This window comes from Cupressus sempervirens, chromosome 7 (assembly GCF_028749045.1).
Source record: "Cupressus sempervirens isolate cs-2001-9-10 chromosome 7, ASM2874904v1, whole genome shotgun sequence".
Lineage (NCBI taxonomy): Eukaryota > Viridiplantae > Streptophyta > Pinopsida > Cupressales > Cupressaceae > Cupressus > Cupressus sempervirens.
This window is the reverse complement of record NC_143124.1, coordinates 148,816,062-148,836,458: the sequence shown is the minus strand read 5'-3', so window position 1 is coordinate 148,836,458 and position 20,397 is coordinate 148,816,062. Positions and strand designations below refer to the sequence as shown.

Below are 20,397 nucleotides of genomic sequence, written 5' to 3'. Positions count from 1 at the left end.
TTGCACATATATTTGTGTAATATATATGTTTATACAATATATATATATATATTACATACATATAGGTATATATACATATATAACATATACTTGTATGTATATATATATATATATATATACATGTATATATTATATACATGCATAGATAATTATATATATATTGCATATATATAAGTATATATTATATAGAATATATACTTACATATATATATATATACACACACCTAGATTTAGATCGCATTTCTTTCTTTCCTTTCTTTTGTTCTCCCCTTCTATTAACCTTATTACTTGCAATTGTGTGGTGCCTTCCTAGTTAGTTCCCCCCCCCCCCCGCTTTAGTTTATAGTTTATTATCATTTCATAATTAATTATTAACTTTGTTATCTTCCATTTGTGCTTTTATTGTGTATCATTGTTGTTATATCATTGGTTTAGTCTCCCCCTTGTTTTAGTCTTAATTTTATTTTATTTTTCTTGCTTTGGGGCGTGTGCAATCCCTCTCTTCTTGGTCTCCTTTATTTGGTGAGCCTGTGCTAAATCTGCAACTTACATTGTTTTACACCTCTTGCTCTCTTGTCTTGATGGTAAATCACGTAGTGTGATTCGAAACGTTGATGAAAAAAAACTTTACACAATCTAATCCAAAAACTCAGTACCATAAGAACTACAACACTTGGAAGCAGAGAATGATGACGATCTTCAAGTACTGTCGCCTTGAGGCACTTGTTTTGGGTATCGACACTTGTCCTACCACAGTCAATGCTACCATAGACCAATATTGCAAAACATACAAAGCAAATTCCATTGCAAACTTTTTTGTTTTGAAGTTAGATTGACCATTAAGGGAGGGTATTCGAGTTACATCTCTATGTTTGTTTCTCTTTCTTCCGTAGATTTACTTCTATTTTTAATGGTCACTCCTCTTCTATGTTTCCATATTCTCTTTCTGGTCAATATGGAAACTTTCTCTTTCTCTCTTCAGAATGTTTCTATTTCTCTCTCTTTTTGTTTGTCATAGAAACATTCTTGTGTATATAGATCATTCATGAACTCCATTTAATAACACATTCATTATTTTACCATAATAAGCCTACCTCAGTATGGTATCCCTGTGCAAGTTGCCTGTACGTAGCTCCAGCCAGCTATTGCTAATCACAGAAATTAACAGGACAATAAATTTAAAATTGAGAGTTATGGTGGAAATCTGAAGTCTCAAAGGGTTCCGTGTTTCTGCTTTAATGGAGCTTTTGATTGGTCTGTACTGAGCAATACATTATTAATAGAAGTCAAATTGTATTTAAGTTTCAGTGTTAAGTGAAGTAATAGAATTTGAACAGCTTATATGGAAGCAAACTCTTCATTACCTGAGATATGAAATAAGTTCCCACTGCTTGTAGCTGAATCGCTGGTTTTTTTTTTGTCCTTATTTTTCTTGATAATCTTAAGTTTGTGCTGGCTTATTTGATTAAAGTCATTGGTAAGAATATTTCAGATGCTGACACATGGACAATCTATGACACCTTGAAATGGGATGCCCACCTTTACATGTGAGGCCAAAAATGCACTGAAGGTGAAACCCAGTTATCTTCCAAATGGTTTGCGAGCTCTCTCACAAGAAAACAAAATCACTAGAAGACGAAATAACAAGTGCATACAAAGTTTTTTAAAACAAACATTAGGAATGCAAGGTTGAAACTTGAGATACTTTTTCCCAACACGTGTCGCCTAGGCAGGTATTGTTTAGGCATGAGACTTTTTCTGGCATTGGTGCAGATTGTTATGGACATTATTCAAGTTTTTAGAGTTTGTGATGTAATTTTTTTATGCAGTTGGGCTTTGGAAGTGATGGATGGCAACATGCAATCTATGTTGTAGTATGTTTCCTATTAACTACAACTAGGATGACAGAGGAAAATTCATCCATTAGTATTTTGGACAAGTAGATATGGGAATTATTATTGGGGACTCTAGAACAAGCTGTTTTATGCTTGCCAAGGATATACGAGTCTAGACCAATAATTTTCTAGAACTTAATTGATTAATGTCTTGCCTAATCTTGCACTACTCCATAGAATAAATGGGTCGAGATAGAGTGGTTTCTCGAGCTTTATCTTTAAGCTTTTTGCTAAGATCCATGTAGCACGGTTGAAGTCCAACTGAATAAATATGAAAGAATGTATTATCAAGTGGACAATGCTCCCTGTCATTGCTCTTAATCAAGATCGTTTGGAAACTATGAGGGTGTCCAACAAACCATGTTGAAGTTGCTGATATTCTTGCTGATTAGAGATTTGCCTAGCATCACAAACTTCTAGTGTGCATTGATAATTTCTCTCTTGTACTCCATATGCACATTGGTGGCCTTGGATAAGTACACAGTCAGCAAAATATCTGTGTTTAAGCCATAGCAGCAAAGTGTTTGGGAAAAAATGATAACCCAAAAGTATGACTTTTTGAAAAATCTGGGAAAAAATGGATTAAAAAAGCATAAAAAAATGTTATAAAAAGAGAGAAAAACAACCTCATTTAAAAAAAAACTTACATGGAATTTCCATAGCATAGATATATATAGAGAAAATAAAATAGAGTTTAACCCATGAATTGTAGAAAACATGATTTTGTTGTTTGTATTCATAATGCTGATTACATTGCATTGCACAAAGTTACTGCATAGTGCATAAATAATAACTAGATAGCTGCAGTTGACGAAATTCCAACTTCAATATAGTTTGTTGAAAGTCAATCTATAACCTTCCAACTATAATATAGTTTGTACAAAGTAAACCTCCAAACCGAGTACAAAGCTCTAAAAATTCAAATGTAGGCAACGATGCTTTTTACTACAAATAGGGCTATGCTAGAGCATTGCAGATTTTGATGATAAAGCTTTTGGTTTGAAGCCTCTTATAAATCATTCAACCTCGTGAGTATCCAAGTTGGCCTCCAGGATCTCAAATTTCTAGGCTCACTTTGCTAAGAAGAGATCATAATTCACAAAATGGAAATCAACTAGTTCATATTGGTCATTTAATAGTGCTTGCAAATTCTATAACAGTTTCAAAGAGAACTTTGTTGAGAGTTTGTAAGGGAAATTATGTGACAGAGGAAGGAATTGCAATGTTTAACTTAATAGGTTTCAAATCAAATAGCTTAGGACAGAGTAATAGGAAATGCTGTTAAAACAGAATCTTACATCTCAAAAGATCATAATTGATGTTTAAATGTTCTCATTGGTAACTATTTAGATAGATTTTGTAAAATGGTAAATGGAGTGTTAAGTGTTTTAAATTTTCCCATGATATAATAAAGACATGCTAGTATAAAAGAAGAGAACTGTGCGAACTACAATATTAGCTATTATTATTCAAGTTAATTTTGCCTGATTGTGTACAAGTGGATGGTGGAGTTAAAAACATTGATGTTTTTGAGTTGAGAATTTGAGAGATTATAGGTACAAATTTCAATGGGAAAATCAAAGCACAGGGGACCTTCCCTTTTAATGGGATAGTTGCTGCATAAATCTATCTGGATTGTTAAAGAGGAAATATACGAGGCTGGCTTTAGGAAGGACTAAGATAAGCATACAAGACTAGGGCATAACTTCTCTAATGGGATGTATTAGTTTTCCTGATACCTTTTTAACATTTGTTGAATGCTACACTAGTATGTCGTAGTTGTTTATGTACAATACACTATTGTTTTCCTTGAAGGCCTTATAAATCCCCATGTAAGTAGCGAGTTTCACTAATTAACAAAGTATTAAACTTGTGGGATGCATGGCAGATTTAAGTATATAACCAAAACAATCCTTATTTTTGATATAAAATATTGCTACAATTCTTTTTTTAGTTTTTATTGTTTTTTATAGGAACCATTCTTTCTCTCATTCCACAACGTCTATAATCTGTTATATAGACAGTTCTGCTTCCCACTTGATTACACTATTGTAACTACCCTACCTACTTATCATTAAAACTTGATGACTGCTAACAATCGTAGGGCGTGCATTTAAGCACCGAGTTTCACTAATTAACAAAGCATTAAACTTTGAATGCATAACAGATTTAAGTATATAACCAAAAAATCCCTCAGTTTTGATATAAAATATTGCTACAATTTTTTTAAAGTGTTTTTCTTTTTTATAGGAACCATTCTTCTTCTCATTCCACAATGTCCATGGACTGTTTTATATACACTTCTGCTTCCCATTTGATTATACTATTGTCACCACCCTACCTGCTTATCATTAAAACTTGATGGCTACTGTCAAATTGAAGCTCTGAATTATCACTTTTCTGTAGCATCTAAAAAGCCAATTTGTCTCAAAAACTTTGATAATCTAAACTGTTACAAATAGAGAATACTGGGAGAGGGGGGGGATTGAATTAGTATTCCAACACTTTTAGCTCAACTAAATATCTCAGTACTTAACCATAAACATGCACAAATGAGTAAACTGAAAAGTAAAATACACAACACCAAGAAACTCATAACACCATGATTTGTTAACTGGGGATAATCCCAGTGGGGATGGTACTCATAAGATATGCACTAATCTTAAAATTCTCCATAAGGAGAGTTGACTTGAGAAGTCTATTACATACATTTAGTACAGAAGTCCTTGTTAGATGACTAGACCTTGTTAAAGGTCTCAACCCTGTTAAGAGTTGTATTACAAAGGAGCTCATTGCTCATACAATGATATACAATCTATGCAATGAGTTATAGATACTCTACCAAAACTGACTGTATTGATATCTTCAATATCTAATTAATCCTATTGTATATTTCACATCTGATTATGCCCATGCAACAACAGATTGCATCTAACCATCAAAACAATAATATACCATAATACATAAAGCTCATGTTTCATATGCATAACATAACCATACTTTGCATTATCAAAGTTCCCTTTCTACATACCCTTCTGATTATCCTGTCTAGTCGTCCTTGAAGATGTAACGTTTTAAACACTTATCCGAAACATGTTATCAAAACTTGCTATCTGAGGGTTAACATCTATAATGTCATCCCTACATTGCCAAGTAATTGAATTGACAAGGCATTTCAATTCCTTAGGCCAAAATGCCCGATCTTTGTTTCATACTTTGTACTCTGTGATAATAACCTGTCTTCATATTTTTATACCAAAAATGCCAACTGATATACTAACACCAGCAAACATAATTACATCATCTACAGACTACATTCTACCATAGTAGAAAATTGTAGCCAATAATACTTATCCAGTGAACCTCGTTGACTAAAATAATACCTTAGCTGACAGTAATTAGATATTATAATTAGGCATTTTTCACATCCAACAAGAACCAAAACTATACTTAAGTCCATGCGACCTTATCTTCTGATAGGCTGCCATAAATGATAACATTTGGGCATTCACATCTACCAACTTGCCAACATTAACAACTTCCTTGGTAGATTGTTTACAATTGAAATGTTACTACTGTTTGAATAGTCAAGATCACAAGAATTCCAAGAAAAAAAATACCTCTCTAGGTTGATATCAAGCCAATAGAGTTTTGTCTCAGTTTAGTCTGGGTTTATGTATATTTAATTTTGGCAAGTATTCTTATAAGGCTTAGGATTTATATACATGGAAACATTAGTACGAGCCTTAGGCAAATCATAGTAGCATGGAATAATAAGAAAAAAATACACATCTTTTTATCATTCCATTTTAATGTCCATATTATCAAACCTGAAAGCTTACTAAAGAACGTATCTCTATTTTAAAATCCTTACCATCTCTTAAAAATATGCCTACTTGCAATTTGCCTTAGCAACTAATGAATTTGGTGAAAGCAATGTACTATTATATTGGCCCAAGGTTTTTGAAGATGTGAACCGGCTCAACCATCATTGCACTATAGATGGTTGCACACAATATGCATCATTATGAACTGTAACATCACCTGAGATAAGGTCCTTGTGCTGATTTTGACTCTGTATAACTAGATTTAGATTACTTACAACACCTTTAGCTTCATTTGTGGGTCGCATGGTGAGGGGCGACTAGGTGCTTAACTAAGGTAGCTGGGGTGTTGACCACAAGGCTGGAGATTGCAATTCAAAGTCTCAACATTGACAGTCACTTTCTTGTCATTTTGTAGGCCTTTAGAGCCCATTTTCTCCTTGAGTATTTTTTATGGCAACACAGCCCACTGGTCCTTTTTCTCAGGTTCTATTACCTGTTATTTCACAGATTTATAGAAAATTCATGTAAGATGACCAGTTGAATTTTTTAACCTTTTAAGTTCAAACAGACATAACTTTGACATATACAGATATTTCTTAGCAAATGATATGTTCAAAAGGCTTTGATTTTTCTTCAAGGTCTATTTTGTAGTTATTTGTCCTTGATTATTCATGCGAACATTGTTGACTTAGAATTTCTATGCATAGAAACTCCACATGGAGAATTTGTTGCTCAGTGTGTTGGTTCCCAAAACTGCAGATTGGAAATCTAAGAGCCTGTCACTTCTCCGATAGGACTTCTCAATCAGTTTTAGCCAACGAAAGGGAATACTTCTCGATTCCTCTACACTTCAGGCTCCGCTACACCTAGGCGGGTAAACCTTCACCTCAAACGCTGATTGTCTGGTTCAAGGCTTTTCTATAGTGAATTTAAACTTTTGGAGTTCTCAGGATGGCAAGGTCCTTGAACTCAATTAAAATGAAAACTAGATGCTGGACAATGGTTGAATGTTTTGTACGATTGAATAATAATTAATTTGATGCTTGTAGGAAGGAAGATATAGATTTTTTGACTTCAATAATAAAAAGACCAGTGCCTCTGCTCATCTGGGCAATAGAGTCAACTTCAGTGAATTTTCATGTACAACTTCATAAAGTTCTTGTGCACTTATACTTCCACCAATTACAAATATTTATGCAATTTTAAATTAGTCTAGATTGATATTCAACTCCTCTGCGAGACAAATTGGACACATACGGAAACAATTAAATATTTCACACTATCTGTGATGATCAAATTTAAATGCTAAATGGCCATGTCCACTTATCCTATATTTAAATTGTATACAAAATTCCAAAAATTAATTACAAAGGATGATTTATCCGCAGTTTAAATCTCCACACCTTTTAATAATAAACAAAGAACATTTTTTTTATTATAAAAATAAAATAGTAGAATTTATATTACAAAATCATAATGAAGTTCTTATCCCTCCGTACAAGTAATATAAAATAATTTCTCCTGAATATGAATGTTTTTCCAAATATTGGATATGTCTTGTTGCTTTACATTTCTCTCATTTTATATCTTAAAAATTAAAGAAATGTGAAAAGTCACTTCCTTATAAAAATAAATTACACTCCTTCCTTATTAGTCACACTAATTGATTAAGGTAGGTATTACCTTTGTTGTTTTGGCTTATGTTGTTATCCGGCCTTCCCCTATATCAAACTATTTCATAAACATTATCACAAAACATAAGTTATAGACTTATATGCCATGATCATTAAAAATCAAATTATGTTGTGCAAGGGCATTTGTTTGAAGCACTGGAAGTGATCAAACGACATCGCAACCTTATCTTTTGCTTCCGCAGGCGCCCAAGGGTGCTTCTGTACAGACATATATGTTTTTACATAATCGAAGGGTTCACTAGCCATGATAATTAAACTGGCGGCATTTCTTCATCTTCAATTCCTGCGATGAATCTTTTTAACAATATCCATATATGCTAGGTGTGTGGAGTGACATCTATTTGGAGCGATTGATACCCGTGCATCGCTATAGATTTTGAACTGCATCTCCATGTGAAACAATATCACCTACAAAAACACCTTTGATCATTAATTATCTATGCAAACCTGATCCCTTGCAGCACCTCCATACATGGTCGTCTTGAAATTTAATAGGGGTGCTTTCCAAATGTACAGCTTCATTAGATTTGTTCATGTGTTCAATTTATACTTGCTTTGTATTCATTCCTGCTGAAGTCAAATTCATACTCTTTCTTTGCCGTGTTTGGAAGTTGACTTCAAACTAATTGCTTATGCTTAGTTGTCCTCACTCTTGCCTCTATAGTAGTTACAGGCTGTGTATGATGTTTTTCGTATCACTGAAAGCTCCTTCTGTGCCCACGGTAACATAATAAAGCTATTTCATTGAATACTCAGTGAACAATACTAATGGATCTGTTCATAGGATCTTCTATGAAGTGATGTTATTGCTACCTTGTTTCTGTGATATCCCTTTGATGTCTATCAGTCTCCTATGCATCATTCATGATTTTATTTGAAAATATTGCAACTGTCCTTAAGGTTTTTGAAATTGGTCATTCACTGTTATCCGTAACTCTGTAACAATGATTTTTCTTCAAATATTCACCCAGGATAAACACATGTTTGAAAAGATCGATATATTATCTGTCAATTGCAGAGATTTCATTGAATCTTCTTAAAACATTAAATATAGCCAATAGCCCTACCACAATTGAATGTATGTTCCCCAGCCCTCTCCATAGATCAACCACCATTGATATGTATGCATTTTGGTTATATCTTTGACTCTTGACATTTTGACATTGATGATGATATATCCATTTCCAAAATTATAAATGGGGCTTGTTTTTTGCAAAAATTAAGGTTCCATCACAGTGAAGGCCTTAAGAGAATTGTTAAAGTCAACTGCAACAACAGTCATGAAGCTAGAGAGTGTATAGAAAGAGTTTATAAGAAAGCTTAGTTTTTCTTGATTTTAAGTTTCATTCATGAGGGTTATAGAGCCTTGAATGATATGGAAAAAATGGAAGGTTTATTTGGAAGTAAGAATAAAGCCATCTAAAGTAGACAATGAATAAGTTACATTCAATTGTCATTTTTTTTCTAAAATTGAGGACGCCATCTCTGTTGTGAACATATTTAGTTTTGTGTTAACAACAGATTGTGGGCCTATGCTCCAAAATAGGAAGTCTGTATTAAGTTTTCATAAACATTTTTTTTACTGTGGTGTTAACAATGGATCTGAACACACTTTTCAAGTCTGTATTTATCTTTTGTGTCTACACTTTCAATGCTACAAGATGTTCTAGGGAAAGCTCATTTGGCACCTTCAATTCTTTTTGTGTGCAATTGTAAGATAACATGGTATGTTGATCCATATTGGAGTATCTAATTATGGAAGTTATCATCATCATGAATTAGTATTTGACTGGAGTTCTAAGCCTCGGCAAGGCCATTGATGTGAAAGCTATAGGTAATTTAATTTAGTATATTTCTATTTTGGTTGTCAGTTAATGATTGTTTCTTTTAGAAACACTGTATTCATATTTCCTTACTGTTATGGAGCCCGTAGGTTAGTTTTCCATAGTTTCAACCTGGAATTAAATTCCAAAATTTATTAACTATTTTTCAATGAAAAACTGTGTAGAATCCTTGAAATTTTAAGAAGTTTTCTTTTAGGTTTAAAAACTGAGGGTTTTTGAAATTGATAATCTATGAAGGTTTCAAAGGTTTTCTTTGTAGATTTAAAAGGTTTTCCTATTGAGTGCCAGGGGTTTTTGTTTCAGAACTACGTTATTTTGGAGGTTTTGTTTGCCTTAGAGGTTTTCCTTGTGTGCTCATAAATAGAGGGTTAGCTGATTGTTTTTCCCCACAAAAAATCATGATGGTTTTTCATTCTTTTTTCCAAAAGAAAATCATGTAGACTTTCTATTTCTTTTTTGGGATTTGCTTGATATTGTCCACAAAAAATGTTATATTTTTGTAAAAAGATTTTTGCTAGATTGTTTACAAGAAATCATGGCCTTCTTTAATGTAGGGTTGCTGCATTTTTTAAATAACAAAGTGTGTTTTCCCCTTCTTTCTCTCAAAACGAAAAGTTAAATTGTGGTGTTCTGTTTTTTAACAAAATGTTTTGACTAATTTTTTCAAATTCATGGTTTCTTGCTGAGTGTTTTGGGTTTTACTTTTTGTTTAGAGGGCTGACGTTCTTGTAAATGTACTAATGTTTATGTGTATTGTTGCTTTTGATAATTTCTGGCAAAATTGTCATTTTTCAAAGTTTTGAAGCTTTTTGAAGCTGATTTCGGTGTCTTTGGATAAAGGAAGGGATAACTTTGTTACCCGACATAATGTTGGAAGGATTATGGTCAACTTGGTCATATCTGGATGTTTGGTAGCATCAGGGAGGGTCTCAATAGTGGACTTATGCCAAAGTGTTCCTATTGATGTGAGTTTTGTGATCACTCCATTGTTTAGGATAAAATATGAAGTATTCAATCCTCTCTTGAACAAGGAAATCTCAAATGCTAAACAGTGTAATAATTGTGTGGTCAAGTGAAGTGACCCCAAAGTTTATAATGCGGACAAGCGATGTGTTGTTGGCCACAACTCAGTTTTACAATGTGATTTGTTGGTAACCACAAAGGGACTTATGCTGTTCATTCAATAGAGTATCAACTATCTAAATATGAATGATTTTGCAATGCAATTGCTTCAACTACTTCTAATCAGAATGTTGGAAAATAAAATGCAAATGTGATATGAGTTTAGGAATCTTAGCTATTTCTATCTCTAACTCAACCAATGCAAGAAACTATTCATGGTGCAGTGAAACTAAACCAATCCTTGCTTTGTTAATTTAAACAACTACACAAGAGAAGGTGCATTTTTCTAAGGGTGCATTGATGATTTTCAGATTTCTTATACATATCAATACCATAAGACATGGGAGCTCACCACTTAGTGTGTTGGTTAAGTGGTGGTGGTGTTTTTGTCTCTACCTAGGTTCAAACCTTTGTTAAGCCATTTTGTGATTGTAGGCTAGTGCGTTCGTTGCTTCAATGTTCTCATAGGCTTGTGTATGAGATTAGGGGACCAGGATCCTCATTTGTGGCCTCATTGGTTCATAGCTCTAGGTCAAAAGCATTTCACATGAAGATAGATGACATGTCATATCAGTGTCACTGATTATGTTATAAAGCTTACCAAGCACTTAATTTAAAAAAAAAACCGGAAGACATACAAATAAATGAGGATGAAATGATTGAAGTTAAGTGCTTGAAATGAGTTCAAACTAATCTTGCACTATTACTTGCAATAAATAAGTACCAAAATAATGAACTTAATGTTTCATCAAGAACCAACACTAAAATCTTTCACCATCCACTCAACATTGTAAGAATTTGCCTAAGGCTAAGAATGAAAATGCCAAGATCGAGAAGTTCAATTGATAGCACAAATGAGAGAGACAAAACAATGTGATCAAATGATTGATTCAAATTTGATCAAATTTACAGCGAATTGAAAATTAATTGAATACAAAATAGATGTGCGTGTTCTTCCATGTCCAACATATTAGTACCTTCTTGCTTTAGACAATAAGTATCTTCATCATCACTTGGCCCACGCCATTCGCACAATAAGTGTACACTATCTTTCACATTCTGACAGTCTCTCCCAAAGTGTCTCCATTCACTACATTGTAGGTGTTGTATGATAGGACATCCTTTGGAGTGTACTACATTTGATTCCATCATTGATTTCCATAACTGCTTTGGGATACATTTTGAGGTTTCAATAGAGTGGGATCTCCTTGTGTGATGAGTACTTATACTTCTAGTCTTCAAATTATATGGACACTCCTTTAATAAATGTCCCGTCACCTAACAAATCTCACAAAACATCATTTTAGGACAACTACCGTTCATTGCCCCTCAATTCTGCACTTTGTACACCATTGCTCATTACTTTTTGGTTCCTTTGTTGGCCTTCAAGTCTTTCATTATTCTTATCATATCTTCTTGTAGGAACTAGATTGTTGTCAATTTGTCATCATCACTACCCTCGGTGTTCTTGTCATCCTCTGTCTTCCTTTGCTCTCTAAAGGATGTCTTACTACTATATCTGGTAAATCACATACATGAAATAACAATACGAATTGTAGTGCATATGAGATATAGGAGTATAATATATCTTTGTTTGCTCGTATTCATTACAAAGAAGAAGACCGGAGATAGTCAGCCAACAATTAGAGTTCATCCCACTATCCACCACTCTTTTCCTTGATGATACACAACACATTTAAAAGAACTAACAGTTGCCAAGAGAGACACAACTGGCAACCCAAAAACACTTACAACTACTTGAAAATCACAATCAATGACAATTAATACATTGACAAATAACCAATATTATCAAACATGACAATAGGTATTGTACATCGACTACAACAAAATTCTTGGGCATCTCTGAAGAGTATAAAATCCCAACCATGTCAACTTATGTTAATATAAAAGTCAATGTTCAAACTTTGAAGCATCACTCTCTATAAGTAGTATGTGTTTTTTATTTTGATGATAAACAAGTTTTCCTTGCCCAATGTTGTTCTTAAGATAGGATCTTAGTCACAAGGTTCAAATTCCAATTCAAGACAATCAATGACAATTTATACATTGACAAATAACCAATATTATCAAACATAACAATAGGTATTGTACATCAACTACAACAAAATTCTTGGGCATCGCTAAAGAGTATAAAACCCCAACCATGTCAACTTATGTTAATATAAATTCAATGTTCAAACTTTGAAGCATCACTTTCTATAAGTAGTATGTGTTTTTAATTTTGATGATAAGCAAGTTTTCCTTGCTCAATTTTGTTCTTAAGATATGATCTTAGTTGCAAGGTTCAAATTCCAATTCAAGTGCGACAAGAATAAACTTTGGATGAAGTTCAACAAGAGAATATTGGAAAAAGTATGACACTAAATTAGTCTTATATAATTTTAAAAAATAATTATGACTATTTAATGTAATCACTATAAAACAACATTAAATTTAATTAAAATTCTGAGTAATAATAATTTAAATATTTACACTTGTCAGTTTTTGAAATTGAGCAATATTATATTATATATAATATATTTGTTAAATTGAATTTAAATACTTGAAAGTTGTTAAATTTTAATTTTTTTTAGTTTAAATGCAAATTGAATATTTCAAAATAAGACATTTTAATTTATTTAATTCTAATATAAAAAATGAAATAAGTTAATATTGAATTTAATAATATTAAATGCTAAATCTTGTAACAAAATATTAAAATAAAATATTATTTGACACTTGCTAAAGTTATAAACTTGTATATTTAAAAATTAAAAATACATATTTTTTATAGATAAATAACAGCCTAAAAAACAAATACCTCATAAAAGGCAAATACCCGATAAAATTTATAAATGAAAGATTCTAAAGAGAATGAATAACAGAAAAAAATCAAAAAGAAATTTGTTGCCTCTTTGGACGTCTAAGAGTTGAGCACTAAAAGAGTTGTCACATGGCAGAGGTGGTAGGAGCTGCACAACTTTACGCTGCTCTGCTTTTAGCATTGCTAAATTGATGATTAGCAGTATTTACTATTTTACAAAACATGACAGCCCAATAACAATTTTTTTTTCCAAAAGCACTAAAACATTGCTTTCTAAGGGCATTATTTCATTAAAAAAATATACCTCTATGAATGTCAAGGTAAATTTTACATAATAACTAATATTCACCTAAGTTGTAATTTCATGCTTGATATGTATTGGACCTTGTGACTAAGGATATTATAGTCTCTTAGTGTACACAACCATAGAGAATGATTGGTGTTACTAGGCTATAGACCAATGTTCCTGTCTTTTCAAAATCCCATTTCTAGAACATCCTTGGAGTTGTTTGCTTGGCCGAAACAATTTTTTTTTCTTTTTCTCGCTAATAGATTTGATTTTATTGAAATGAAAATGGAGGTATATTCTGAAGTAAATAAAATCATCATCTACCACAACAGTTAAACATTTTATTTGCAAACACCCTGACCCTACCATCATCAATCCCTTTTACGACATTAATAGTAACATTTCAAGTTTGACAAAATTTTTAGAAACACAAAAATTGGCATTTTTTCATGTTGTTTAGCCCCGACATAACTACATCATTTACAAAAGCCTAAACCCTTCATAGACATTTGCTTTAACATAAAATAAAAAACAAATCCTACACCAAAGTTGAGATTGATCACTGGGGCCCTTGTAATTTGCTTCCTCAGCTGGTTGGTGCCTTGTGGTGCTCGTTCTCAGAGCCACTTGCCCATTTCACCTCACTAAATTTGGATCCTCCAGCAGCATTTTCTTCACCTCTTGCTTCTTTGTGCATTTGGAGCCACTTGTTCATCTTCACATCAACCTCTGCTATCCACCCACCTGTCCTCATTTCTGCAATATGTTTGTCTAACAAATGAATCATCATCACTAATTTAAGTGCTAACCATCTTTTAAGGGCCTCCTTGAAATTTTGTCTCCTGCGATTTTCATCAAATTTCCACACAAACAGGGCATATTTGGTTCCTTGAATTTTTCCAAGACCACTTTGTTTATCAGCCAAGTTTATCCCCAAACTTGGAATTGACTTCTCAAGTATTTCATCGATGCCTCCAAGGAGTTCTCATGGAACAATGGTCTCGATTACTACTCCAATTATGTCTTTTGCATCTCCAGCTGTAACCCCCACACTGTGATTATTGAAAACACATTTATGTTTGTTCTATGATGATTCTCCACTTAATTAAACATCTCCCCCAAAATGATCATCACACTGTCTGTTAGTCTCTTATCTTCAAAGTTGAACATCTTGTCTATCCATTTCATTGTCATCTGTCCATGAAAAGGAATTTGTTTCTTCGGGAAGGTGAAAATGAAAGCTGCCTCCATTCTTTACTCTTAAGCTAGAACACGTTTTTCAAATAACTCAATAGCTTGTGAGTTATAAGGTTGCATGACGCTTTATCCACAATCGCTTCACTAACACAATATGATGCTGCCAAATAGACAGTCTCTTTTAATGCTCCTGCTTGTTCCTTAAGAATGAAGAGAAGTGTACCCATCTTTTAGCAACTCAGTGGAGTTCTTAGCCTTTACGTTCTCCAAAGGCATAGTGGAGAAATAAAAAATTAATTTCTTATAAAGTCATTAAATAAATTAAAATTAAAAGGTGATTTTATATATAATTAATTTAATTTTCTAGAAGCACAATTAATTATTGTATTGCAAGAGAGGAGTTTTTAGAGTGTCTTAATTATTGGAAGGGGGAAGCTTCTAATAAATGCAATTAATTAATATTTTATTTCCTTTTAGAAGGGTGAAGGAAAAGTATAAATAGAGGTGGGAGCTTCATTGTTTAGCATGGGATTATTGTGAATTGCATTTGGCAAGAGCTTGGAGGTGTGAGTTATAGATTTGTTCTTGGCATTAGAGGACGTCTATCCTCTCGTGACATTCTAGACATCATTCCCTTGGGGTTTGGCCTTTGGAATTCATTGTTATGTATTTGATTTTATTAGTTTGAGAACTAATATTATTTCAGTAGTAGTTCAATCTTCAATGTGCGTAAATTCCCTCTTGTTCATGTCATATGGTTTCAAAATCTATGCAAAAACATTAGAATCTTTATCAGCAGTTGGTTCAGTTTTTGGGCATTTCTAGGGTGCCCATTACAGTGGTATTAGAGCTATAAGTCCTGCCATCCTGTGGAGGTCTTATAGGGAATTTGGGAGAGTCAAATAGAGGGAAAAGTGTTTGACAAAACGTTAAAACACTGGAAACATAAATTAAAAAGGCTAAGCATTTATGTTTGAGCATGCGACAGAGGCTTTATAATTTCCGCAATACCAAAGCAAGACAAAGTAGGAGTTCAGACTTGCAAAGCAAACAAGCCAGTTCATCCGTGCAGAGGGACATACAATCCAGTCATACAAACACAGAGGAGATATTCTTTGAACAAAACAAGAGTATGGGTGACCGAGATGATAGGGATACAGGATTAGGCGGAGGTAGGAATATCGGTTTAGATTAGGATGTAATGTTTAGACAGTTCTTGGGTATTTCCACAGTGCCCATTACAGTGGTATGAGAGCGGTTTCCTGCCATCCTGTGGGGTAGGAAAATATTAATTATTGTCAGATTTGCTGTTGCATTTGGTGTGACCAGCACTCTAGCATTTTCTAGCCATGGACAGACATAGGAGGACGGACAGTTCTAGAAGTCAGTGGAGTAATGATGAAGTTAGTGCGAAGATGAATGCTTTGCAGGAGAGTATGGAGAAACTTGAGCTTCATCAATAGAAATTGAGGGAGAGCTTTTTGGATCCAAAAACAATTGAAAGTGCAGCGAGGTATATGGTTTCTGCTTTTAGAAGGCAGAGATCGAGGTTGCAGCGAAGGAAGTTTGAGTTTTCCGCAACAGGAGTCCTTGACACAAATGTATCTATATTTAGTATGACACCTGCTAGTCCTATCTACAGTGTTGACGACGGACTTACTTTACAGAGACATGTGGTTGTGTTAGTGGCAGCAGAGGATAACGACACCAAGCTTCAGTTGGTTGAGGTGCCCAGAGCTCTTGCAGAGATAGTTGATGCAGCTGTTACCCCTAATATTTTTGACTTTCTCGAAGACAAGATTATTATTGGAGATTTGTATGTGAGATCTCATGGTGTTGCTACAGTGCAGGAGGCAGTTGCTTCCTTAGGTGGGTTCGAAACACATATAGAGCCACCCAACTATGATGTTGGTGATGTGGATGTTCCAATAGAATCAATAGATGTGGGTTTATGCTCTAGTATTATTGATTCGAAATATGGCGTTGAGTCATGTGTGCAGAGTTAGGAGTCCACATATGAGCCTTTGTCAAGGGATGGTGATGCAACAATAGTGGGAAATAGGAGAATGCGAGGATATTGTCATATCAGCAACCACTTTCGTGTTAGTTGAATCATCCAACGAGGAGTTGATCAGTATGTGTGCAGTTGTTGATGTGTGTTCTAATGATGGCACACATGTTGACAATTATGAGTTTTCATCAACAATAGATCTAGTTCAGTTTTCTGTTGTGGCAGTTAGTGTTGTTCCTATGTCCACATATTTTGATGTGGCTACACCTATTGTTGATATAGTTGGCATGAGTGCATATGGTTCGCTGGTAGCTACATCTTTTTCAATGCATGTTGGTGATGATTAGGACTACAGTGCAATATATATTATGTGGGTGGATTTAGGGAAGAAGAGGTTTCATAGATCTTTTACGGAGTTGCCTTCTGGTGACATTCTGACTTCTACATCATCAACGCAAGTTTTGGGTGCTAGGCTGCAGGACATGTGGTTGGTCCTGATGATGCTGGTTTGCAGCTGGTTTAATGTCCACAGGGATATCACATACTACTTCATTTGGGATCCAGGTGGAGGTTGGAGTTCATTGTGTTGTTGGATTGCTTGAGGGCAAGCAATTTCAAGGAGGGCGGATTGTAATGTCCCCATCTTTTAGCAACTCAGTGGAGTTCTTAGCCTTTATATTCTCCAAAGGCTAAGTGGAGAAATAAGAAACTAATTTCTTATGAAGTCATTAAATAAATTAAAATTAAAAGGTGACTATATTTAATTAATTTAATTTTCTAGAAGCACAATTAATTATTGTATTGCAAAGAGAAGCTTCTAGAGAGTGCATTTATTATTGGAAGGGGGAAGCTTCTAGTAAATGCAATTAATTAATATTTTATTTCCTTCTAGAAGGGTGAAGGAAAAGTATAAATAGAGGTGGGAGCTTCATTGTTTAGCATGGGATTATTGTGAATTGCATTTGATAAGAGCTTGGAGGTGTGAGTTATAGATTTGTTCTTGGCATTAGAGGATATCTATCCTCTTTTGTGATATTCTAGACATCATTCCCTTGGGGTTTGGCCTTTGGAATTCATTGTTATGTATTTGATTTTATTAGTTTGAGAACTAATATTATTTTAGCAGTAGTCCAATCTTCAGTTTGCGTAAATTCCCTCTTGTTTATGCTATATGGTTTCAAAATCTATGCAAAAACATTAGAATCTTAATCAGCAGTTGGTTCAGTTTTTGGGCATTTTCAGGGTGCCCATTACAAGAGGGTAATGGTTACTAAATTCAGCCTTCCTCCTCCATCACTAAGTTTCGAAAAGCCTCAATTTGAAAGTGTGACTGCCTCTTTATTCCCTTGTTTTCAGACTCTGTTATTTTGGAGTCTTCTAGGGGTGCCAATTCCTCATTGATTCGATCTATGTAATTTTGTAGATGCAAAGCATGCATGTCTCCTAATTATTGCATGTGTACATCTCTTTCTACATGAAGTTTTCAAACTCCCAACCTTTTTGCTGCCCTAACTGCTTGTCAAGCCACTTTTGCTTAAACAACATTATGTGTTCCATTTACTAGTCTTTCCCCCCACATGCAATTAGATTACCATCCCAATATCAAATGATAACTCTTGCTCCCGAAGGCCTTGGGTTGGCTTTAGAAGTACCATCAAAGATACATTTCCATTAACCTTCTATTGGGTTTTCCCACAAAGCATCACCAACTATCTCAAATGATGGATTAACCCATCTAATCCCATTTACAGGTAACAATATTTCCTATTTTAATGTATGTATGTGTGTGTGTTGTGCTGAGTTTCTAGTACGAGAGAAACAAGAAAATAGTTTTTGATGATCGATTTTTAAAATTTTCCATTATAGGGGATGAAGGGGATGATACAGGGGACAACTATATTAAAAATAGGGAAAATTTTAAGATAATAGGGAATCCTAAATATTCATATGAGAAAAATGGATAAGGCATGCTTATTTACATCGTACAACCTTAACATATAACTTTTGTGTAAAATAATTCAAGTTCAGAGTTTACATTGTAGTCGAAGTCAAATAAATTATCAAAAACATTAATACTATGGAAGAGCACAGAGACATGTTTCCTAGATTTTGGGATAGGTTGAATTATGTCATAGAATAATTTCTTTTTTGTATAAAATTCAATAAATGAAATTGTGTATAAATGTATTTTTATTTGTTCTTACCCTGGATTTTAGCAATGTTTTTCTTTATAAATTGATGTTTGGATGTATAATTATTAAAAATAGAACAAATTGCATTAACAATACACACAACTAAGTGGAATTTTACAAATGTTAAAAATTACATGAACTAAAAAGCAAGGTTGTCCAAATAAAGACATCTAAAAATAGATCAAATAAAGAAAACTAAAAAGTAAGGCTAAATGACCATTAAGTAAGGTTCTAGAAGAACTAGCTAAATTTAGCAAGAATGTTTGTATACTTAAAATAACCTAGTACCTTGTCTTAATTGTAATTTTGTGAACTACCTTGTGAAGACAATACATATCTTGTAGTTATAAACCCTTCAAAACATTGTGTTGCTACTTAGACCCTCCCTAGATCTACAAAATGTCAATCACCAAGAGTAGCCAAACAAATAGAGAAGGCTCTCCCCTTCTTTAGAATGGTTTGCAAGAAGAGACGAAAGACTACCACAGACTCAGTTACTGAGATGAGTCTTCTGCTAACCCTCTCAAAATCTATAAAATCTTTGACCAAAAATCATCACAAAACATCCAACCCGACGTTGGATAACTAAGCTCCTCTTCCTTGTAGATAGAGACAAAGACTGAGAGAAGATGCCATGATTTTGAAGAAAAAATGGTAAACCCTCCAAACTATTGCAGATGAGCAAGGTGTCCTAAAACAAACTATAAGATACCATGATTTGAAGTTTACAAAGCATTCTTGTTTGGAGAAAATAGTAAAAACCCTAAAATAGATTTCACTAACCAGATGATCCTAAGCATATTTTTTTTTGTAAATTACTGGAACCATAAACAATTTTTGAGGAGAAAAATTGACCAAAGCCAAACACAATTTTTGTGGTGAAAATTGATTAAAATCAAATAACTCAATTAGAGAATACAAAACAAATAATTTTTGAGGAAAAATTATTAAAACCTAATAGATAATTTTTGAGAAAAAATTCTTTTACTAAATTATCCATTTCTCCCCTTACCTTCTGGATCAGGTGAACTTCAGATTGATCCTTCGTCTTGGTCTTAGTTCTCCTGTGTGTTTCACTAGGGTTCAAACCTAGTCAAGTTAGTTCCTTTAGGTTGACCCTAGGTCAAACTAGGAAGACCAAGATAGACCAAGTGTGAATCAAGTATAGTTCCATTGAGGAACATTCTATAATTTAGTTCATAAAATAATTATTATAGAATTTCGATAGGATATTTAACATTACAAAGAAATTTTTTTTGAAGTTTATATATGTATTACATCAAATTAAATTATAGACCTCAAGTTTTCTTCTTGTAAATTTTTTATATCCAATTGTTGATAATGACCCTTGTCTGATTAATTGGAAGCTCTCTATAGTGTTAAATCATATTTTAAACATTAAACAATATCTCCAATGCGCGGAGGGAGTTGCAAGCTATTTTTATAACATTTTAAAAGTAGGATGTTAATTACAATCAAACAAGCTCTCTGTACAGTAACAA

At 33.6% G+C, this 20,397-nt stretch overlaps 1 protein-coding gene across 9 annotated transcripts in view; it reads left to right on the top strand.

Annotated features, from left to right (window-relative positions):
- LOC149545962 (Galactose oxidase/kelch repeat superfamily protein) overlaps nt 1–20,397 on the top strand; it is a 136,912-nt gene that overhangs the window by 80,822 nt on the left and 35,693 nt on the right. For 3 of the 9 annotated variants that reach the window (XR_016353630.1, XM_089790906.1, XM_089790903.1), the window contains exon 4: nt 6,482–6,596. The exons of the other annotated variants lie outside the window; for them this stretch is intronic. The gene's annotated coding sequence lies outside the window, so the exon portion shown is untranslated. The remainder of the gene's footprint in view (nt 1–6,481; nt 6,597–20,397) is intronic. 9 annotated transcript variants of the gene reach the window in all.